The sequence below is a fragment of the Pteropus alecto genome, unplaced genomic scaffold, assembly GCF_000325575.1.
Source record: "Pteropus alecto unplaced genomic scaffold, ASM32557v1 scaffold60, whole genome shotgun sequence".
Classification (NCBI taxonomy): Eukaryota; Metazoa; Chordata; class Mammalia; order Chiroptera; family Pteropodidae; genus Pteropus; species Pteropus alecto.
The window spans coordinates 2,108,678-2,133,908 of NW_006430726.1; the positions used below are offsets into that span (position 1 = coordinate 2,108,678).

Sequence of the window (25,231 nt, forward strand, 5' to 3'; positions counted from 1 at the left end):
GGAATAATGAGCTGTGCCTCCGTGAGCGCCGCCTCCCTCTGCCGGCCCCGCTGGAGGAGCCCACTTCCATCGGCGGCAGCTCACATGTCTCGGCCTTCACAGTCCAAGCTCCTTCTTGGGCCCAGAGAAGACACCAAGCAGGACTGAAGGAGAGGGAAGCCCACGCTCAGCTATGGAGGACAGACTCCTGGTTTCCTTTTCTGTCTGCCTCGCAGGGTGCAGGGCCCTCTTGTCGAGGGAGACGCGTTATTCTATTGGGAAGAAAATCGTCACTGCCTGGATATGTTTGAGCCTTTATAGCTAAAGATGTCTCAGAGAAACCTCAGCCTCAGAGATATAGTCAAGGAGTTTAATTTTCCATGGGGTTAAAAATATGAGGATAATTCTGATGGTGATGATGATGATGATGATGATGATATTAGCTAACATTCAATTTACGGAGTTATGACTATGTGCCAAGCACTCTGCACACATATATATCCTTTAATCCTTATTTTAAAAAAAATCACTGAACATACATATAACCAGAGCCAGTAATTTCAATAACAAGTGCATCTCTAACAGAAACATATGCGTACACACACATATATACACACACTCACCAAAAAGTATGCTTTAACATTTTAATGTCCACAGCAAAATTATTTTGGATAGAAAAGAAAATGAAATAAACTCAAATGTCAACCCCTAGTAGGATGTAGAAATGAATTCTGGTAAATTCACACAATGAGAATAAACTAACGCCAACCACACAATACAATGTGGACGAATCTTACAAATAAAGCAAGAATTACAGAAACCAGACCCAAGAATACTGTCTGATTCCATTTATATACGTTGAAAACCAGGCAATACTATGCACAGTGATAGAAATGAGACAACTGGGGTGCTGGTTATGTGGGTGCTCGCTCTGTGAACCTCACAAGCTATACTGATTTCTACTCAGTAGTTTACGTTAAAAAGGGAGGTGGGCACAAACGGAAATGGCCACAAAAGGCGCAGGAGCAATGCAAATGCGTGGAGGGGTCAGGTGTAAGACACCGGGGCGTGAAGCGGACTCTGGCTCAAGGCAGAAGGCGTGTTCCGTCTGGAGCTGCTGCCCTAGCCCGTCGCTGCCAAGCAGGGATGCAAGCCCGTGTGGCCAGAGCCCTCCATGTTTCAAGAGACACTGAAAATGCAGTTTTATATGAACTTTCTCAATTTAGCTGTTAGCATCCAATGCAAAAATAATCACGTGCTCAGTGCAAGCCCAACGACCCCCCTCTGTGGGCAACATGCTCTGCACCTCCACCCTGCACGGCGCTACTTCGCAGACAGGAGGTTAAATGACTGACTTAAGAAGTCACAGGTGAAGTGCAGGTGTGGGGCAGGAGCTTAACTCCAGATTTGTCTACTGGGACACCTGACTTCTAATACAACACGCGGCATCTCTGCTCCTATCTGAGGGCCTCCTCAGATCCAGTCAGGAAAGAACACACCCCCGAATGTTTTTCTTCCCAGCGATATTGTGGGCTCCTTTGTCCCCAGAGTCACCAAACTGATCTAAGTCAACACACATTATGTAGAAAGAAACCCTCTTCCAAAGATCAGGCGCGGGACTTGGCCCCCAAACGCATTCAAATCTGGAAGGTGATGTGGCCATGTTGTCCACTTCACACCACCGTTTCACTGCTCTCTGGCTGGCCTGCCCACTCCCAGTCTCCTCCGGAGCCTTGCAGTCTGGGGACCAACCTCGTCCCTCCGCTCCGGGCGTCCGGGCCCCAGCTGTTCCCCAAAGCTGGTGGCCTTGTCTCTGTCTGCTCCTCTGCCTCTAACACCGCCCGTATTTTGCAAACTCTTTCCACCTCTGAGTACCGTAGTCCTGGGCAATGTAGTCCTCCTCGGTCTGCACTGCCCTTCCCTTCCTCTCCCTGAATCACGCCCGGCCCAGGGCGCCGCTTTGAACCCTCTGCTCTTCTCTACGCCTCCTCATTCCCTACCACTCAATTCTCAAGGCTCCAACCACTACCCCCATGTCATGTAAAATAGGAATACCCTGGGGAAAGGAGAAAATTGTATGCAAAATAAGTCGGCAGTTCTTTCTTCAAGCCTTTAGTATATTTTTCTGAAGTAAAAGGAAAAGTTGAGATGAATTAAACTATTTCTATCATAAATGATGAAAAATGTTGAAGATATTCATATATTAGTTAATATACTTTATCCCTAAAAGTAATTTAATGTATTTATTGAATAAAGAGTTTTATTTTAAAAGATACACATTGCAATTTTGTCCACTTAAGGTTCAATAACAGAACTTACAAATATAAGAGCAAAAGGAGCAAAATATATGTTTACCTCCAATGCTGCTAGAACTTACACACACACACACACACACAATATTAAAGAACTGGCACACTAGTAATAATCTGGGAAATCAACAGGTCTAATTGTATCACTTATATACACAAGTCGATGTGTCTAAACCACTCACCAATAACGCACATGGGTTAAGAGCAGTCACTCGGATCTTACTTGCCAATTTGCAGTTTAGAGTTTTCCCCATCACACAGGACTGCTATCCTCCACAAACCCACACGACAATGGTCCCCTGGATGGACTGGGACAATCCAATGCAGCCATTTCAACAGGGCTGTTGAGAGGTGGTGGGTTTGATCTAAGGAAGCATTTTAACACAGCCTAAAATGCAAAGCTTTACGCTTGAACCCTTAATATTCCCCGATAACATGCAAAGCCAGCATCCCTACCCCAGCCCTGACGCCTCCCCACACCTTGCTTACACCCCATTTTTCACTCTCGCAACAGTCCAACTCCAAGCTTTGACAGAGTTCTCTATTTGGAGAGACCAAGGACAGCATACAAGCCACAGGTCTTGTGAGGATAAGGGATGAGAACGAGAGTCTTTTGTTTATATTATTCTTATCCAAAAAGTGTTTTAGCATATTCATACCAGAACGACCTCGCCCAAGTGACTTATTTGTTTGCTTATTGCTGTTCATTCCTAGCACTCAATACATTATCTAGAACTCGGTCGATGCTCAATAAATACTTACTGAATAAACACATTTTTAAAAGATATTACCAACAACTATACTGAAACGCATCTCGGCTTCTTCAAATATTTTAGATCCTGAGGAGGAAAAAAACTCACAATGGCTAGCACAGTTCTTCTCTTCCTTTGGTGTGTACCGAATCACCTGGAGACGAATCACTGAGCTCACCCCGAGTTTCTCATTCAGCAGGCCATGGGGGGGAGGGGCATGGGAGTGCAAACTCAAGCATCTGCATTTCTAACGAGGTTCCAGAGGATGCTAATGCTAGTGGTCTCAGGACCACCATTATAAGAATGATGGTGGTCTGAAATTCCACCATTCTTAACTTCCACTGGATAGCGGTCAGAGATTTTCAAATCGTCATCACCACCTTCCTTTAGGTCAGAGTTTAATTAGGTAATGAAAACAGGGGTCTTGCCTACCACAGGCTCTGCACACAGTGGGCCATCAACCAGAGTTTGCTGATAAAACACCTGGAGATAAGAAGCATACACTTAGTGATGTAACAACTGGCTTTCCACAGGAACACTCAAATGAAGAAGAACCCCACTCACTGTGCTGTTTGTCAACTGTAAATCACGTGAAGTCATTTAGAACTTAGGAGTAGAAACGAATTCCCTTTGAGAACTGATACCTTAGGTAACATGAAAGCCGCATGGGAATCAAAGAGATGCTAGGCCACAAATTTGCTTCCTTTTTAATACCATTAGGAACTCAGACACTCTTTAAAAAGATCTATTGGGTGAAAACGACATTTCAGATCACGTGCAAGGACTCCCGTAGCTGCGCCTGACTTCAAAAAGCTAGCGAAAATATGGAGACAATAACACTGTATCTCGCCAGGAAGCGGGTGGGGGCAGAGCGGCAGGTGTTCCCTGAAAGTTTACTAAAATCACAAAGAGTAACTTCAAAGAGAAATCGTGATATCGGAGGTTCTTAAAATTTGTGGAAGTGTTAGAACAAACTGTACTTGATAAGGATGCCTTCTGGGTTCAACTGTAGAATTCTCCAAAGACACTAAAACCAATTTCTGTAGCAATTACTGCACCTGAGTCAGACAGCTCACTTTTGTCAGACATTCCTTATTAAATGGCCCAGACAAAATCAACTTCTTTGGGGGGAAATGAAAAGATTGCATTTCCACTTACAGGTTCAGGACAAGAAAGAAACATCAGGAGACAGGAGCCATTGGACCTAGTTTCGCTCTTGCCTCCAAATAATGGTGTGGCTCTATATAATCGAATTATGTGTCTGGCCCTCAGTGTCCTCTTCTGCAGAATGAAGAGGCTGCTCTTAATGGATCTCTTAGGTCTTTTTTATATTAAAAAAGGTAGTCCAAGATGGCGGCGGCGTAAGAGGACGCCGCCCCGGCCCCCTCCCTTGAGCAAAACCAAACATACACCTGAGTAGGGGGCAATAACTCCTGAGAGACGACCGAGCCCTGAGTGACCGGTTTATGACAACAAACTAGAGAAAGAGATGAAGAAAGAAGGCTGGGAAGCCGAGGGAGCCCCGGGAGCCATGGGAACTCTCCAAGGTTTGCGTCACCCCCACGCGTCACTCCCATGGGGCGGTGAGAGCCCTACTCGGGGGCTTCGGCCTACCTGCGGGATCACCACGGTGCCTTCCCAGCTACACTGCCTGCAGCCTTCACCTCCAGAGAAGAGGAGCCGGCGGGAACAACACGGCGTCGCCACAGCCACCTGGCCTCCCTGAGAGAGCGCTCCTCCCGGCAGGCACTGCGCCAGGCACTGTGAGCGCATGCTCGGAGCCACGTGATTCATCCCGGCAGGCACTGCGCCAGGAGTGAGCGCATGCTCGGAGTCACGTGATTCATCCCGGCAGGCACTGCGCCAGGCGTGAGCGCATGCTCGGAGCCACGCGCTGCCTAGCCCACCTTAGAGTGGCCTAGGGCTCACTTCTACGTGGACCATGTTCTGTGCAACAAACTGGAGAGTCAGACAGAGACAGCAGAGAGAGCCCGGGGAGCCCCAGCAGCCAGAGGAGGTGGTTCACGTCCCCTCATCCTCGATAGGGTGGAAAGTGGCTCTATCCGGGACCTCAATCTGCCTGCAAGGTCCCCGCAGTGTGTTCCCGGACACATCGCCGGAGCCATTTCGGCCTGGACAAAGGGAACAAGCAGGACCAACAGGGCGTCACTACACGCACCCGACCTCCCCGCCTGGAACCGCTCCTGCTCATAGGCCCATGCCCTGGACGCCTTTGGCACCTGCTGGGCTCCCACCGGCCTGCCAAAGCCACCCGGCACATACAACAAGGGGTCAGGCCAAGAATAGGATATAACAATAGCAAATAGCTACACACCCAATATAGGAGCACCTAAATATGTAAGCAATTATTAACGGGCATAAAGGTAGAAATCCACAGTAATACAATAATAGTAGGAGATTTTAATATTCTACTCGCATAAAAAGATAGATCAGACAGAAGATTAATAAGGAAACAACGGCCTTAAATTTCACATTAAACAAGATCAAGTTAATAGACATTTTTAGAACATTTAATCCCAAAACTGCAGAATATACATTTTCTTCAAGTACACATGGAACATTCTCCAGGACAGATCACATATTAGGCCACAAAACAAGCCTCAATAAATTCGAAGAGACTGAAATCATATCAAGCATCTTTTCTGACCACAATGGCATGAAACTAGAAATCAACTACAGGAAGAAAACTGGAAAACACACAAATATGTGCAGTCTAAACCACGTACTACGAAACAACTAATGGATCAAAGAGGAAATCAAACAAGAAGTCAAAAACTATCTTGAAACAAATGAAGTGAAGACACAACTTTTCCAAATTTATGGGATGCAGCAAAAGCAATTCTAAGAGGGAAGGTCATAGCTATACAGGACTACCTCAAGAAACAAGAAAACTCTGAAACAATCCAACTCTACACATAAAGAACTAGAAAATGAAGAACTAAACCCAAAGTAAACACAAGGATGAAAATACTTAACTTCAGAACAGAAATAAAGTAGATTTAAAAACCAACAGAAAATAATAAAACTAAGAGCTGCTTTTCTGAGAAGATAAATAAAATAGATAAATCTTTAGATATGACTCATAGAGAATAAAAGAGAGAGAGCCTAAATATAAAAATCACAAATGAAAGAGAAGTTACAACTGGCACCACAGAAATACAAAGAATCATTAAACAATGCTACGAACAATTATATATCAACAAATTTGACAATCTCAAAGAAATGGATAAATTTCTAAAAATTTAACTTTTCATGACTGAACCAGGAAGAAGTACAAAATCTAAACAGACCAATTGCTAGCAATGAAATTGAATCAGTAATCAAAAAACTTCCAACAAATAAAAGTCCAAGACCAGACGGCTTCAACCAGTCAAAGAAGGATTAATACCTATCCTTCTTAAACTATTTCAAAAAGCTGAAGAGGAAGGAATGCTTCCAAATCCATTTTAAGAAGTCAGCATTACCCTGATACCAAAACTGAATAAAGACATTACCAAAAAAAAAAAGAAAAAAGAAAAGAAAATTACAGGCCAACATCTTTGATGAATATAGATTTAAAAATTCTGAACAAAATAGTAACAAACCAGATTCAACAGTACAGTAATAGGATTACACACCATAACCAAGTGAGATTCATCCCAGGGATGCAAGGATGGTCCGACATCTGTAAATCAATCAATGTGATAGATCACATTAATAAAATCAATAAAAACCATACAATTACTTTAATAGAAGCAAAAAAAAACCCCCCCCCCCAAAAAAAACAAAGCATTTAACAAAACTGAACATCCTTTTATGATAAAAATCGACAAAGTAGGTACAGAAGGAACATATTACAACATAATAAAGGTCATATATGACAAAACCAAACCTAACATCATACTCAAAGGTGAAAAGCTGAAAGCCTTTCCTCCAAGGTCAAGAACAAGACAGAGATGCCCACTCTCACCGCTTCTATTCGGCATGGTATTAGAAGTCCTAGCCACAGCAATCGGAAGAAAACAAAGAAATAAAAGGCATCCAAATTGGAAGGGAAGAAGTAAAACTCTCATTATTTGCAGATGGTATTATACTATACCTAGAAAACTCTAAAGACTCCACAAATAAAATAATAGAATAAATGTCTTCAGTAAAGCTGCAAGATACAGAATCAATACACAGAAATCTATTGCATTTCTATATACCAATAATGAACTATCAGAAGAAAAAAATTAAGAAAATAATCCCAATTTCAATTGCATCAAAAAGTATACGATACCTAGGAATAAACTTAACCAATGAGGTGAAAAAACTGTACTCTGAAAACTGTAAGACAATGAAGAGAGAAATTGAACAAGATACAAATAAATGGAAGGATGTATCCTGCTCATGGATTAGAGAGATTAATATTGTTAAAATGTCCTTACCACCTAAAGTAATGTACAGATTCACTGCAATCCCTATCAAAATACCAAAGGCATTCTTCTTAGGATTAGAACGACTAATCCTAAAATTTATATGGAACCACAGAAGACCATGAACAGCCAAAGAAATCCTGAGAAAGAACAAAATGGGAGGTGTCATGCTCCTTGATATCGAACTATACCACAAAGCTGCAATAATCAAAACAGTTTGGTACTGACATAAAAACATATATAGATCAATGGAACAGAACAAAGAGCCCAGAAGTAAATCCCCACTTACATCAATTAATCTATGACAAAGGAGGCAAGGATCCACAATGGAGTAAAGACAATCTCTTCAATAAGCGGTATTGGAAAAACTAGACAGATACATTCCAAAAAAATGAAATTGGACCACTTTCTTATATCATATACAAAAATAAACTCAAAGTAAATTAAAGAATTAAATGGTAGCCGTGAAACCATAAAACTAATAGAAGAAAACATAGGCAGTAAACTATGGCATCACTCTCAGCAATATCTTTTTACATATATCTCTTTGAGCAAGGGAAACAAAATAAAAAATAAACAAATGGGACGATATCAACCTAAAAAGGTTTTGCACAGCAAAGCAAACTATCAACAAAACAAAAAGACAACCTACTGAATGGGAGAAGATATTCGCCGATGATACATTCAACAAGAGGTTAATATTAGAACTATATAGAGAACTCATATAGCTTTAAAAAATCTGATTAAAAATATGGGCAGAGGACTCGCATAGACATTTCTCCCAAGAGGACATACAGATGGACGACAGACATATGAAAAGATGCTCAACGTCACTAATCATCAAGGAAATACAAATTAAAACCACCATGAGATATCACCTCACACCTGCCAGAAAGGCTGTCATCAATATATCAACAATCAGCAAGTGTTGGTGCGGATGTGGAGAAAAGAGAACTCTGTGCACTATTGGTAGGACTGTAAATTGCTGCAGACACTATAGGAAAGAAAAAACCCACTAATTTGAAAAGATATATGCACCTCTGCATCCACTGTTTACAATAGCCGAGCTATGGAAGCAACCTAGATGTCCATCAGTAGATGAATGGATAAAAATATATGGTATATACACACAATGGAATATTATCCGGCCATAAAAAGAAAAATTATGCCGTCTGCAACAAAATGGATGGGCCTAGAGGGCATTATGCTAAGTGAAATAAATCAGACAGAGAAAGATAAATACCGTATGATCTCACTCATATGGGGAATCTATAAACAAATGAACAAACACACATAACAAAACAGGATCAGACCCACTGATACAGAGGACAAGCTGTGAGTGCCAAAGGGGAGGGGATTGGGGAATGGAAAAATAAACAAAAATTTAAAAATTAAAAATAAGTAAAATTACTGCTAAATTTTTTTAAAAGATTTTTAAAATTCTATGTTCTCCAAGGAAGTTAATTGAAAGAGAATTTAAGAGCAAGAAAGGAAAAACTTTGCTTTCAGCCAAGTCCTATTGCTGGAATAATTTTAGGTCCAAGATTTGAAGGCAAAAATAAAAGCGAGGATCATATTGCAAATGCAACTGGCTGGTTATAAAGCCAAGGCCAACTAGGACTTGATCTTGAGTTGCCACTTTTTAACATGGCAAAAATACAAGCTCTCTCGGGTGCCCCAGAAATTAATGCCCTGGGATTCTGCCTGGCATAGCTCTCCCACGACATGGGAGCAGCTTCTCCACAGAAACGCGGTCTCTGATTCCTCTTCTTAGCGGCTTCAGAGACTTTCCCGTTTCTTTTTCAAAAGCAAAAGGCATTGGTCTGTTTAGAAATATACACAACGAATCAAGCAATAAATTTATATGTGGAAGGACAGAAATGCTAGTCTTAAAATCCAGGCAAACTTCCATTTTCATAAGCCCATGAAGACAATGAGAATAAATCAGAGAGTCAAAACCTGCTGGCAGCCATCGCGAAACGTTATCTCAGTTTCCAAGTAACATTCCTTGTGCTGAAAGGTCTACACAGCGACTGCTTCATCTCGCTCCGTTCTGGAGCAGGGGTCTTTCTATGTCTGACCGGCGATATCCCTCAATTCAGAGAGAAACACCTACTTTGTTTTATCCTTTTTTTTATTATTATTATAACGTCAATGGTTTATTTCTCAAGTGACTACCTACTTCTGAGAAACTGACAATGACAAGTGTGGCAAACAAAGCCTGGAGCTGTGTAAGTGCAAGTCCTACGAATAAATTAATAATTATTGTTTCGGTAACCCGTACTATGTCATGCATCGACAGGACCTGCGCCCTCTGCTCCAGGGCCTCTTCTCCAGCCACCTGTGACCTCCATCCCGGCCCCCTCCAAAACCTCCTTTCTGCTTCCAGCTATTGCTGCTGCGGCCTGGAAGGCCCTTCCTTTCCTTTTCTGCCCATCTAATTCCTCCCTGGCTGTGCAGCTCAAACGCCCCTTCCTCTCTGGGGCCTTGCCCCAAGCCTCTGCTCCCCTAATTTAATCAAGCCGTTGCTCTCTCAGCACGCCCAGCCCCTTAGTTGTGGGGTCTCTGTGCCTGATGCCTGCATCACTGGGAACTGCCGTGGCCTTTCTCCCCCGCTGGAGGGTCAACTCCTTTGCGTGGGTCATGCCACTGTTCCTCTCTCGGCCTCGCTGCACGGACTCCGCAGCACGGCAGCCGCTCCAGAATTATGAGCTCTGTGTACGAACCATCTTTTGTCCTGACTTCTCTTCAGCACTGTGCTTACTCTGGAGCTGGCATGTGACAGAGCATGAAGGAGCACATTTTGATCGACTGATTGCCAGCTTTACAATGGCACCAATGTGAACATGGCCCGGCCACCCATATGCAGCCATTAAAAATAGCTGCATTTTTTAATGATATGAAATAGAGGCCTATGACATATTGTTAAGTGACAAATTGAGATAAAACCGCATACAGAATATGATCTCATTTTGCATAATATGTGCATGTGTTGGCATATGTACGTCTGTGTGCTATTTGTTTGTACATCTATCCATGCAAAGAAAAGAGACCAGAAGGCATGAACGTGCACAAAACATTCACAGCGGCCATCGCTGGGTGCGCTATGTGGGGTGATCGCTATTTTCTTCTTTGTACTTTTCTGGATTTTCTCCAGAGTGTTTACAGTGAGTAGATACTACTTTGGAACCAGAGACAAATGGTCGGCTTTATTGAATTTCTTTTTGTTGTTGTTGTTAAGAAGCACAGAAAGATGAACCAGAATTGTGCATCGGACATCACCGTCAACAACACATCAGCTACTGAACTTGCAAATCCTACGGCTCCCGGGCAAGGCACCCGGGGAGAAGTCACGGACCACTCTGCCTGAGGACCGAGGATTTAAATTTTCATCGTAACTGTTCCTTAGCATTCCAGTACGCTTTCCTAGGAACTTGCTCCCAGGCCATGAGAGTTGGAGCTATTTGGGTTACTTTGCTGAGACTGAGAGGAAAAAAGGAGCTTCCCTCCGTTTCAGAACGAGGCCGACCCCCGGGGCCAGCCCCTTCTCCAGCCGGCCTCACAGGGCAAGTCCGCTCCAGGGGCCGCTCAGTCAACATCCCTCACCATTTACATTCCAACGACGTAGAATGACGGATACTTTTAATACAAGAGACCTGTCATTTATTTATTAGCTGGGGACAGGCACTGCAGCCGAGAATGATGCATTATAAATCAACTCCTTTCTCGGCCATTAAAAATTAATACAGTTCATAATGTAGAACGTCAGTAATTTCTTTATTAGAGCAGAGTGTAATTTTTTTCTTTTCTTCCAGGTTTTGTTTTTACTGCCTACCTTCCCTGAGAATATTGTTTTTTTCTAATGATTGACTAGGCATAAATTACCCCCAGGGACATATAGAGACACACAGCCTTGCGGAAAGAAGTTAAGACAGAGAAGTAGAATAGAAGCTCTGGAAAAAAGACTGCTAAGTGATCTCTCCCTACCTCCCCCTCTGCTCAGGGAGGCTCATTAACAATACCCCTCACTTGTCTCTGGCCTGCCCTGCACTGAAAATGGAAGGCATTTCAGGCCAGAGGGAAAGAAATCTAGAAAGTGAGTAATTTTAGGTGTGTTGGGAGGTCTCTGTGTATCGTCTGCCATGGTTGCTTCCTCACAGAGGGACCTTCCTGAGCTTTCTATTGTCTCCAAGTGAACCTGACGTTTGCCAAAAGAAACGTGGGCGTGAGAAGCCCAGCCACAGACCAGGCGCCCCTCACACAGGCCTGGAATTCCAGGACGCCGAGGCGACTAGGTGATGCCGGAACATGCCAGCAGGCCGATCAGCCGAACCTCCACGAAGGCTTCCCTTCGGTCCTTCCCCTGAGTGGCAGCGCCAGGAAAAGCAAAAACTTGAAATTAGAAAGAGGGGACTTCCGCCCCCTCCGACTGCAAAGGAAATGAGCGGGAGAAGCCAGAGTCTGTCTCCACCCGCTCCGGGAGTACCGAAGGGTGGGCAATGGTTGGGCCGACCAACGTGATCCACCCAAGACCTTGCAAACAAGCACGTGTGAAGGGGAAGGGGCCCTCCCCGCGCCTGCCCAGACACCCCCCTGGAAAGCTGTCCTGGCTCCAGAGGGGGGTGGTCTTGGGGAGACGGACAACATGACCCCAGCCCAGACATTTCATATCTTTGTCAAACCAGCAACAACTGAGTTAAAGCGCCTAAGTAACAAATCCTCCCAAATCCCCGAGCACATATTTAAAATCTATTTTCAGAAGTACACTGCGCATAATTCACCCAATCGATGAGCCATTCGTTTAGCCCCAACACTTCTTTACCACCCAGGGCAAGAGGGCCACCCGACGCAGCAGAGCCCGAGGCAAAGACATGCGGCATCCCCAGCAATTCCAGGTCTGGGGCGATAGGTAACGCCACGCCTGCTGAGAGGCCCGGCCTGCCACAATCCGGGCGACAAGCTAAACTCCGCCCACCAGGGATGGGGTGAAAGGAGGCTTGGCCCAGGAAAAGGCTGACTTGGCTCCCAGGACTTCCATCCTCCTCCCCATAGTGTGGCTCCTGCATCACCTCCAGCTGGACCCCATCTGGGAGTCCGCCTCGGGGCCTCGGAACCTCTGGACGTCCTCCGGGGCTGGGAGTGAGGAGTGGCCGCCTACACAGGAGCCATGGAAATGCCACACAGACACTGCCTTCTGCTGACTCGATGGTAGGCAACGTGAGTCCCCCACACTAGCATCTGCTTGCAAATCTCCCAAGCCACCCTCGGTCTCCCAGCAGGCCGGGGTGCGGTGAACAGGAGGTCAGCCGACTGGGAGAGGCGGCCTGGCCGGGAGAAGGGGCGCGTTGCTAAACCCGAGTCTCAGTCTCTTAGTCTGCGAGGCGGGGGTCCCACACTTGCATCCGGGAGGATCTGAAGTGGAGAGGAAGACCTAGCAGGGGGAGGGAGGGTGACGGGCTCTGTCGTATCAGTTTCGTCACTTCCAAGCTGTGCGAGTACAGAAATGTCGTACCGTCCCTCGTGACTCAGTTTCCTCCTCTATGAAACGGGATTGTCACAGCGCCTGCTCCCCACGCCTTTTGTAAAGATTACATTTAAACTGCGTTTAGTGCCCCACAGTAGGCACCATGCCCTGTAGGATTCTATTATTATTTTAACGTACTTAAACCGCAGAGCCTGGCCCTTGGGAGGGGTTCCGTCAATGTCATTTCCCTTCTCTTCACTACCCCACCCCGCCCTGGCTTCACCGACCCCTGCAGGCTCCCACCTACTCTTCCAAAACTCTGCTCCCCGAGGGCCACACGGCCACTCCCAGAACCCACACTGCTTGCTCAACCAGGATAATCAGATCCAGCTAAAAACCACGCGAAGAAACGTTTCTTGGCTCGGGCGTAAAAGTATAGCCTTGAAAATTAGCGGGACAATTTACCAGACAGAACAGCAATGACGAAACCACAAATTACCAGCTTGCTCTCCCTCGGAGGAGAAACACAAGCAGGAAAACTCACATGAGATCAATGTTCTCCTCTTCCTCCTACCTCCTCTGCCTCAAGGGGCCTCTGCTCGCTCCTGCTGGAGAACAGGAGGCCAAATGACTAGGTAAGCGTACGTTTCATCCTCGGAGAAGAATCGGGGTGGCTGGCAGTGTCACTTCTAACAAGCGTTCCCTCTCTTCCTTGCTGACAGACTCTGATTCACTCCTCTCCAGGCAGCCATGTGCCTCAGAGACAGTGAGTTTAATGCCCAGGGAATAATCCGGAGCAGCCTAAGGTGCCTACGCCCCTTTCTTTATGGGTGACTGGTTTAAGAATAAACACATGTCATAATTCTGGCCAATAGGACAGGAGGGAAAGACTGTGAGGGGCTTTGGGAAAAGGTTTTCTCAATCTTAACTGACCCGCAAGAAGAGACATCTCTGTGCCACCCCTGATCCAAGCATGTGGTTGTGACACTTGGAGCTGCTGCAACCGTTTTGTAACCAGGAGGGGAGCCACTCTGGTGGTCAAGTAAAACAGAGAGGCAGAGGCAAGAGGATCACAGGAAAGCAGAACCAGAGTTCGCACGTACTGCACCAGGAGCCTTCCCTAGCTGTTGACTTGAGTTATGTGATGACCAGTTAACTTCTCGTTTAAGCCCAGTGCATCAGGATTGACTAATAGTTTCCGTCAAATGATCCCGATTGATATGATAAGATACGTGCACAAACGTAAACGAGACCTGCATTTGCGTGCATTTGTGTCTGAGTTTGCTGAGAAAGAATGAAGGGGCTGTGTACTTGTGTATAAGAAGCAGCAAAAGCGAAGTCCCCCGAGTAGGGGCCAGGAAAGCCCCAACTGCAGGGGGTACCAGATGGACGCAGACACACGTAACTCTGTGTGAGGCACTTGGCGGGTGTACGGGGGAGCAGGGGAGCTTGCAGTCACTGCAGTTTCAACAAAGTGTCTGCCAACAAGGGGCAGGGTAAAGCAAAGAGCAAAAGACAAAAGAGCCCCGCCACGAATCTCTGCCATCCCGTAGCGGTGCCCACGGCTCTTCGGTCTCATGAACCCAAAGGGAAACTGGCCTGAGCCCTCTGCTCATCGACATCGATCATGTCCTGACAACCAACATATTTCCGTCCTGACTCCTAAGAGCAACTCGGTGGCTGTGGATCTGGGTGACAAAATGCTATTTCGTAGAGTTGGGAGAAAAAGTCACTGGAGGGAAGGATTCTTATCTTATCAGAAATAACTTCAAGTTTTGAAAAATCTCTATTTTTGAAACCATCCAGCTGGTTCTCACCGAAAGCTATTTGAATGAGGAATTGTACCAATAGTTGTAAAAACAGTGCTGTCAAGGCAAGGGTGATGACATGCATGCCCCGTATACAAGCTGACAGAGCCCTTTCAAATTCTCATGCCACTTCATCTCAAAAAGATGCCAGCTGAGGTAGTCCCATTGTCTTAAGTTTAAAGAGGGTAGATGTCTTGCTCACAGTCATGCACGCTGGGACCAGGGTTGAGGATCACCCACACTCATTCCGCTTTCTGTTCTAATGGAAAAGGGTCCCCCAAAGCCAGGGGTTCGACTCCCTCTCTCAGCTGCCACACCATGCCGGGCATTCTATTTCCTTCTTGAAATACAGAGGTGCGCTGACCTTCTACACAATGCTTTAGAAACAGTGGCTTGGGAGAGAGCATCTTACATTCTGGATGATGCATTTTCCTTAGGAACAGCTCGCCGAGGTTCCAGTCCTATGGGGCAGAGCTGCCTGGAGACAAGGAATACAGTGACAATTCAGCCATGACCAGCATCTCCGGATCTGGGGTTCAGGACGTGTTAGAGGCACCTGTAAGGGCTTCTGGGCATAGAACAACAGACAAACCCCCTAATCTATTTGAATGAAGGGTACTTAGTGCTCTGCCAGAAATTCTGAAGAATGTCACCACCCCAACTCTTGGCATTCCCACGGAACGCAGCCACTTCCTGTCCCTCCCAGAGGCTTGGGAAGAAATGCGACAACGCATGTGCCAAATAGGTTCAGACCCGTCTGGGCACTCTGTCAGACGATGACATCTGCTGGGGAGGCAAAACGCAGACCCCTAAAGCCCAGAACGGCCCAGAATGTGATCCACTGAACGGCTGTGTCCACAGAGATGCCAACAGGTATACCTCAAAAATCAGGCTCGATAAATGTGAGAAATGCTGCAGACCCAAGTCCCTTCTCGGACATTTGCAGTGACCTTTACCATTAAAGGCTCTCAGAATCTCACAGTAAGAGTCTTATTCCATCCAAGTTTTCCCAAACTTATTTGACCATGGAACATTATTTTTGAGGAACCCTTATTAACAACTCTCAGAGCCCAATTTAGGAAGCCCTGCGTTAAAGATGGAAGGACAGTGGGACTCTGGGCTTTTGGGCTGAGACGTGGGAAGAGCTTGGATTTTTATAGCTGTTGACCATTAAGAATACAGCACACTGGGAACCAGAAGCTGCCAGCCTCTTTGGCACACCTCCCGTCAGGGGATGACTCATGTGCTCATTCACTGGAAATGGAGTTGATGTCCATTTTCTCCTGGAAAAGGGCTTCTGGAAAGGGAATACTAACAGGGACATCACTAACAATAAAGTCCCCTGCCATCGCTAAGAATGGGCGGGGGGGAGGGGGTTGTCTTTTTTCTCTTTTCCTGCCTTTTAGCCTATGCTCATAAATTAGAAATTTTTGTCTTCTTGGGAACGAGATAAATGACCCCCCAGACCTTCCTGCAACCCGTGTTCTCGGCTCCTCCCTATGAACAGCGAATGATGTATCTGATGGGTGAGATGGGCAGGGTTCACCATCAAGCACCATATTTCGCTCATGGGCGGCGCTAATGCAGACAAGGAAGACTCCCCGACGTGTGTTTTTCCAGGGAGCCCCTAAGCCTCCTGACTTGCAAAAGATGAGGCAGAGCATGACCCTCCATTCAACTGGATAGATAACATCTGCTCTGCAGACCCAACTCCTGTCTGTGCATTCCAAGTTCAAGACTTGGGAGAGGCATCGAGGAGCCCATTTTGACTTTAAGTCCAAGAAACTTTCTTACATCTAGCAATAAAGCCCATTTTTATTCCTATCTGACCCCTGTACATTACTGCTCAGCTGGTTCAGAATTTCCCCGCTTAAGAACCAAAATTCAGACCAGATGCCCGAATCCATTCGAAGGAGAAACGAATAAAGAAATCTCCTGAGCGGAAGAGGCTCTCTGGGGCGGGGAAGCCGGTCCTCCCGCTCCCTGAAGACAAGACTGGCCAGGACACGCCCAGGAGACAAGCCGCCCTCTGCGCCTCGGGCTCCGGGCAGGAAACGAGGGAGCTACTCCGTGTCCCATCGCCTTCAGCTGCTGGGCACAATGTCCCCTGGGCTGACATCCCACCACGGAATGGCATTACCCCAGGCTGGCGGGGCCCGGGGTGGGGGGGGTCTCATCATTTTTCATCTCCTCCACCATGAAGCGCATGCTTATCCCCCAAGAACTTTTTTAAGCCAATTAATGTGTATTTACAGTGAGCATAATTATACCTAATTACTTAATTAGTATGACTGCACGCAGCTCTAACTTAGAGGATATGATTGTGGTTGCAGGCACAGAGCAGATGAGGTCATGACACCCGACGGGGAGGCAGGCGGTCCTGGCCGGGGAGACGGCAAGAGTCAGCCCCCTTGGATGAGCTGGTTACAGCTCCAAAGTGCGTGCTCAAGGATGTTTAGTGTTTTCAAATATTTAAGGGGAAATCTAATCATTTGATATTTGTTCTTCTTGGGATGAGGGGGCAAAATGACAAAATGCCAGGCTTGGATTATCCCTGCATCTGGGGGACACGGCAATCAGCACCCAAGAGAGGTTAATCTTTAGGGGCTGAGACCCTCAGGACGAGCCCCAGCCCGTGCGCCCAGCACGTAGGGCCTTGATTCCCAAAATATTCCGTTCTGGCATCAGTGGATCTTTCTGGAAAAAAAGGAAACTTGTAATGTGTCTGAGTAAACCTTTCCTCCTCAGGCTCCCCATATCTAGCATCACAGGATTCTCAAGGGTCTGCTACTTATTCTAATTGGATCTGAAAATAGGATTGAGGAAAAGCCCAAGGGGAACAATACTAATTTCTGTTCATTTACAATGCTGTATGAAAGACTGCTGGGTGAGCAAGGCCTGGAGATACCTAACCGGTGAAAAAAGATAAGGCAAAATATCACTATCGTCCTCACCAAGATCTGACCTACAGTCCCCCTGATGGGGACTGCCAAGGCCCAGTCAGCAGAACAAAGGAGGGGTGAATCGGAATCACCCACCTCCACGGCGGCCCTGTTCTCTCCACAGCCCTAGCTGAGGCTGCCTCCTAAATCAACCGTACGGAGCACACGGGAGCCCCTGGGACGCCGGCCTTCTCTTCCCAGCTGCTCTCTCACAGGAGGGGCTCCCAGCCCAGCCCCGTAACCAGATCCCCTTCCTTCCATCAGGCAAGTCCATGAGGACTCCTGCTAGAGAAAAACCTCGCTAGGTTTATTCTGTAGTAGCAGCGGCAGGTGCTGCCGCCTCCGCTACCAGTTCCAGGAGGGGCCCCAGCCTTCCAGACAAAGGAGCCCATTTTCTATATTTCATCTGCATGTCCATTATGCTGAACTAAGTGGCTGGGAATAAATACCCGTCATTACCCTGTGTTTAAGCGATGTTTGTTAGTATACGAGGTGACAGAAATCTATAACATGCCGATGCACTATTAATACTGCATTACGCACAAAAGGCTCCGTGCTCCCCACCACAGCTGGGAAACTGGCCCTGGCAGCAATTCTTCCAGAAAAGGCCAGCTCCATGGCCACCCGGCCCACGAGATGGGGAGGAGACCAGCCACTGGCTCATTTCAGATGAAGAAGTCACCAGTCCCACAGACCTGGCAGTTCCAGCTTGGGTTATCTCTGTGGAAGTTCTTGCCTTGTAGGCGGGTATATTAGGCGGGATGCTTCAAACAATTGCCCTGGGGAAAAAGAGTGAGACCAGGCCCTTCAGACAGCTGCAATGTAGCCAAAGAGGGGTAAGGAAGGATAGGTCCTCGCCTCTAACCCAGGCCCCCTTCGGAGTGCCTGGCACTTACTAAGGGCCCAGCAGATGACTGCTGACTGCGGAATGAAGGAGAACGGGAGCCGGAGGAAACCGGCGCCGACGGGGTATTGACAAACCTCGTGAGAACGAGGGCCTGTGAACAGGGCGCCAAGACAGGGCTGCCAGGTCAGCCAGGGAGGACGAGGGGCACATCTAATTAAGTAGCGTGAAGAGGTGACCAGCCAGGAGGGGCTGAGGTTAAATACACAGCTATGTTCAAAGTGTAGAGACTCAGCGGAAAACAGGATCAGCGTGAGAGGCTTAAAAGGCCAGAGCCAGCTTGAAAATGACACGTGGGGAAAGAGAAGGCATTGACAAGGCTTTAGGGGAAGCAGAAAGTAGGCCCGAAAGAGTGAGGGCCAGGAGGGCTCGGGGTCGGCACCACGGAGAAGCCCTGTGAGACTTGGTGACGGCATGGGCACACCGGTCAACAAATCAAGGCGCCAGTTTTGTAGTGAACATGGCAATGGGCCTCTGACCACTGACAAGTTAGACATGAGGTGTACTCACTATTAGTCTGTGTGGGTCCAGTGAGAATTACAGTTATCAGTTGCTGGTATAGTTTAGAACACAAGAGAAGGTTTATACAAACACACGCATGAACGTACACACACGGGCATACACACGTGCACTCCTGAAAGCACGCTAAGACAGGTGCGCACTGACAAGTGCCCGGAGATCCCTGGGCAGGAGCTGATTGGCGGAGGCCAGTACAACATGAAATGAAAAGGATTCGATTTGGGAAGGCAGTTTGGTGGTTTCTTAAAAAGCTAAGTATACTCTTACCGCACGATCCAGCGATTGCAAGCCTAGGTACTTATGCAAATGAGCTGAAAATCTATGTCCACACAAAATCTGCACACAAATGTTCACAGCAACTTTATTCATAATTGTCTAACACAGGAAGCAACCAAGATGTCCACTATCGGTTGTGTCCACTGCCCCATCCCGCCACAAACGTGAAAGTCTTAACCCAGTACCTTAAAGCGTGAGCTTATTCAGAAATAGAAACACTGCAGATATAATTAGTTAAGTCAGATGAGGTCACGCTGGAGTAGGGCTGGCACCTTATCCAACATGGCAGGTGTTATTATAAGACAGCCATGTGAAGACAGACACATAGGCAGGATGCCGTCAGAGGACAGAGAATCGGAGAGATGTGGCTGCAAGCTAAGGGACACCACCAGTGTCACCAGGAGCTGGGAGAGATGAGGAAGGTTTCCTCTGCAGGTTTCAGAGGAAGCACGGCCACCAAGACCTTGATTTTGAGTTCTAGCCTCTAAGACTGAGACAATAAATCGTTGTTGTTTAAAATCACCCAGTTCACGGCAGCTCTCGGAAACAAACAACATCCTTCAACAGGTGAGCAGATAAACTGTGGCACATTCACACAACAGAGTATTTATTATTCAAATGGAAAGAAAAAAAGCTCTCAAGTCGCAAAAAAAGAAAACAAACAAACAAACAAAAAAACATGGGAGAATCTAAAATGCACACTGCTAAATGAAAGGAGCCAATGAGAAAAGGCTGCTCACCATATCAGATTCCAACGACACCACACGGAAAATACCAAACTGCAGAGACAGTCAAAAGATCGACGCCTGTCGGAGGCTGGGGACGGGAGATGAACAGGTGGCCCCCCAGGATTCTGAGGGCAGCGGAACGACTCTGCGTGATACTGCACTGGTGGATACACGGCACAATGCTTTGTCAAAACCCATGGACTGTACAACGCGAAGAATGAAACCTACTGTAAACTATGGACTTTAGTTAATAACACCATATCAATGTTGCTTCATCGATTATAACGTGTATCCCACTAATGCAAGATGTTCACAATAAGGGACACTGTGGCGGGGGGAATATGTGGGTGTTGGAGAATTCTCTGTACTTTCTGCTCAATTTGTCTGTAAACCTAAACCTGAAAAGGAAGGGAAGGGGGAGGGGAGGGAGGAAGGGACGAATAAGAAAGTCTGACTTAAGCCCAGGGCCAAGTATCCTATCATCTGAAGGCGACCATGGTTCCCTGGGGACTCGGTTCCATAAATTCAGAGAGTGGGGTACGCGCCAACAGCCAGACGAAGGCTGACCCACCCTAACTTCAGGGACCTGGGGCTTCCCAACCCTGCACAGCACATCAGCAGAGCTGTCCTTACCCTGGAAACGGGTTGAAAAGCAAGGTGCCACAAAACGACACTGTCCTCACTCCTCAGTGCGGGCGCTGGGGGAGGGGAGACGGGCGTTTCAGGCAGGAATGACACTAAGGTGGCAGGTGGAGGTGTGGGAGTGGGGTATGGAAAGAGGGGACTCGGGACAAAGGCTGGTGAATCAGCAGCAGATAAGTCAGAGTAGAAACCATGAGGCTCCAGCACGGTCCCAAAGGAGCAGAGGGGGCCGCCCTGCACCTCGCAGGTCCCAAGGGAGCGGAGGGGGCCGCCCTGCACCTCGCGGGTCCCAAGGGAGCAGAGGGGGCCCCTCACAGGTCCCAAGGGAGCAGAGGGGGCCGCCCTGCACCTCGCAGGTCCCAAGGGAGCGGAGGGGGCCGCCCTGCACCTCGCAGGTCAGCTGTGGCCGGCAGTGAGCCCCTGAGGGTGGGGACCACGCATCCCTTGCTCCTTGTTGTTTCAGAGCTGAAAAGAAGGCCTAACACAAACCCTCAATAAATATTTACCGAATAGATGAAGGGGAGAAAAATCAGCACTGTGTGAGTGACTGGGATGCCAACGAACAGAAGGGATTCAAAAGAATACGGTGGAGTCTTGTGAAGAGATGAGGAGGGGACTCAAGGGGTCCTGGGGAAATGGAAAGAGGGGAGAAGGCCCCTGCGGAGGCGAGGTGTGAGCGGGAGGAGCGAGCGGGCGACAGGGAAAGGAAGCCTGAGCAGCGGGGCAGCGGGGCGAGGTCCCCGTCTGCAGGCTGCGGAGGGTGGGGGAGCCTCCTCTGGGGCACACGGCCTGTGCGTGGAGGCAGAAGTCCTGACCCCAGGACAGAGGGACGGGGAGCAGGAGAAGAGCCGAGCTCCCCGCGTGGCCGCTGCTCTCGCAACCGAGACTCCACGTCGTCCTCTGGGTTTTGGAAAAAGGGATGAACAGAACCCCTGGGCCTTCAACAGGAGACTCCCCACCCCAGGAGCCTTCCAACGGGCCTGCGTGAGACCGCAAGGCAGCAGCCCCGGGAGATGCACGACTACGCAGCCCGGTGCCGTGGCCAGGTGTCAAAGGTGCACAAGGGCCCGATGTTGCTACGAATGCCTCATAATTCTCCCTAGTGACCCATTGAGACCAGCCCCTTGCTGTCTCATTCTGTAGGCTCTCACCCCAAATTGGCTGTGTGACAGGAACGGACGTATCCATTTCCTGATGCTTTTGAGAACCAGGGACTTAAAAGCCATAATGAGAGGGCTGGTCGGGCTGCAGTCCCGTGCCCGGTCCCCGGGAGGGGCGCCTTCGCTCTGCTCTTTCAGAATCCCCGGAATAAGGACCACGTCAAGTGCAGAGACGGGCTGGGAAGGTGGGCGAGGACGTGCGGGCGTCCGATACGGGCGTGTGCTCAGCGATCTCTGAATATCCTCGCCGCCCTGACACGCGATGAAAAACGCCACGGACCAGGCTGAAGGCAGAGCGAGTACCAGGCGGGGGAGCAGCTCTCATCGCGCTGGTCTCACCACCGTTTGTGATGAACAGAGGTGGAGAGAAAGAAAAGTGCTTTTGTGTTAAATCCGGGACTGGGGGACATGGGAAAATGATGCTTAGAGTCAGGTGGCACCTGCAATGTCTTTCCACATGACACATTTTTTTTAGCGAGGTAAAACTGATATATCACATTATATTAGTTTCCGATGAACAACATAATAATTCAACATGTGTATACCCTGCAAGGGATCACCACGGTGAGTCTAGTCACCGCCTGTCACCCCTTTCACCCAACCCCAAAGCTTCCCCTCTGCTAACCTCCCACCTTAAACGGACAAGGAAGGGAATCAGAGGGGAGGGCCCCTGGGGGACCTACAGGGGACCCACATATGAGCATCTCTCCTCCCCGAGTCCCGTTTCTTGCCATCTCCTCAAGGAGTGAACCTGGCCTTATCTGCAGCGTCATAAATGTTCTGTTTATTTATCTGCCAAGGCGCGGGTGGCTTTAATTATTTATGACATTGTCGCATCGTAGACGTGTCGGGCAGTCACTTCCCTGGACTGAAGAAGCCTCTGTAATCACAGACCCGCCGCCACCCCCCTGTGAATGTCCGCAGGGGGCGGGCCGGTCTGCGGGGTGAGGGGCGGCCCCTGCTGCTCAGAGGGGGGATGGGCCAAACCCCAGATGAGGCTGCTGCACACGGTCATCGCCACACACGTTTTCTGAAAACAATTAAGAGCCACTGCTGTCTACTAACAGGACAAATCACACCGCTTCCCAGAAGAGGCCACTCTCCCACACGTCAGTGGGGCCTGACAGTCTGGAGCCACTTCACGACTTTCCTCCCATAAGGCACTGTGTGTCCCCACTCCCTCAAGTCCTTGTCAGGAGACCCGCTTGCCCCCTTCTCCACAACCCCTTCCTGGTTACACAGAAGCCCTGTCGGGACCCTGGCAAAGCCGCTCTGAGCCGCACACCCAAAGGGCTGCAGAAGGCAGGCGGTCCCCCCACACGGTTTCCTGGGCGCTGGGCCCTGAGCCCAAAGGACACTCAGATCCCACAGCCCTCCCCAGGACCCCCACCTATTCCGACAGCCCGGAGGAAACCTCTTTCCCACGTGCCAGGCTCACGCCCTGTGGCAGCGTGCTCCGGGCCCCGCACCAGGAATGCGCCCCGCAGAGCCGTGCCCCAGGGGCCGTGCTTCACGCCGGAGTCCAGCGCACCCACCAAGGGCACAGCCCATCCTTGGTGAGCCTGGACTTCGTATTTACGCATTCACCTAATCACTAGAACTTACGTGTGACCCCAACACCAACACTGGCGGCACGCTCACGGTCATCCACGAACGTGCGAGCAGTGGGGGAGTGTGAGTCGCCCGACACGCACGCTCCCGCGGAGACTGAGCAAGGCGACGCTCATCACACTGCAGACGAGCGTCCTTCGTGTGGTCCGCTTAGCGCCATTAAATTGCCGCCCAGTGCTCCTCAGAGCAGGAGGGCCATGCAGACGGCAGGTGTGTCAGACGAGACACGGGTGTTAGACGGGCTTCGTTCAGGCACGAGGCGTCATGCTGCGGGCCCCGAGTGCGACATCAATGATCCGATAACGCGTGGGAAATACAACGTCTTTACACAGAAGCACGTAGGAGACAGGTTACGCGCTGATCGGCTGACGAACCTGTTGTGACCAGAAGCCGGCAGGAACCTAACCCTGTACTTCCCCTAGGAGCGATGGCTCCGGCTTCGCTAATTCTGCCCTGGCGGTGACTTTACAGAACGTAACGACCGCGACTACGAGCATCGACTGCAGACTCAACACAGCAGTGCCTGAGTCTCTGTTCGGATACGGACACCACCCTAGAAAACTTAGCAACGTGGGCCTGAGCCCGAGCTCGGACCCACGCGACCATCGCGGAAAGGCTCCCCGCCAGCCACACCCAGGCCAGTCCAGGATGAGCCCGACCTGAGACAAGAGCTTAGCCGGAGCAGAACGATTCTTCACACTGTGTGCCCCGCTCTGCCTGAAACACAGGAATTTCTCTTCCCTTGCCCAGCCCTGGTCCAGAACCGACGCTGACAGGAAGCATCCGATAAACCCTGAGGCAGATTCTGGAGGACACCCCGGGTTGGGAGGCAGATGATGACCTTATTCTGATTGGAGCCCAGTCCTGCCCACTGTGGTAATCCTCTCGCTAAAAGCAGAACCAGAAAAACAGAGGCAAAGATGGATGGGGTGGCCACATGCCCGCTCTGCTGTGAGATGGACCGGTGCGGACAGCATCTGTTCTGTGAGCGACAACGAGTGTGGCCCAAGCACAGAGAGCTCAGCTCGGGGAGACGAAGACCAGAGGTCCCCGGGACCAGTGAGAGATCAAGAGAGCCAACCGGAAGAAGCCCGGGGTCAGAGAAGGAGAACCCACGGCCCCCCAGAACCTCAGTTGTCCTGTCCGGAAGATGAGGCCCTGACCTCGCCCATCTATCTGTCCCTTCCAGCGCAAGGCCGTTTCCAGGGGCTCTGTGCTCCCTTCTGAAGCAGCTGGCATTTAAGGGGGTGTGTGGCAGGGGCCGTGGCGGGGGGGAGGGTGTGTACTGGGGCTGATGGGCTTAAACTGAACACGGGACACAGCGAGAGAAACACCTGCAGTTCAAGGGCCAAGCCACAGCGGCTCTGGGAACTGGGGGAGGCTCAAGCAGAGCTCAGGGGAAGTAGGGAGCAGAGCTGGAACCAGCAGGAGGGGCGCGACAGGAGGGACCAGGTGCCCTGAGGCCTCTGGTCTGAGTGAGACGCCTGCAAGGGGGAGCGCGGGGTGCTGGTGCTGGGGCCGTGACCGGATTCCCAGGGGGTATGCACTCAGGCCTGCAGGGCAGCTCGACAGTGTCCCGGCCGTCCCCCCCCATTCCCACCCCCAGCGTGGAGGCTTGCGCGGGGGGCCTGCTGACCTCAGGGCTGCTGCCGGGCAGAGTCGGGCTACGTTTCCTGCACAGAAGGCCGGCCCTGCCTGGGCCCCCGCCTGACTGGGAGCCTC

The 25,231-nt window shown here is 49.1% G+C and overlaps 1 protein-coding gene across 6 annotated transcripts in view; it reads right to left on the reverse strand.

Annotated features, from left to right (window-relative positions):
* NTRK3 (neurotrophic receptor tyrosine kinase 3) overlaps positions 1–25,231 on the reverse strand; it is a 317,641-nt gene that overhangs the window by 109,483 nt on the left and 182,927 nt on the right. The gene's annotated exons all lie outside the window — the stretch shown is intronic.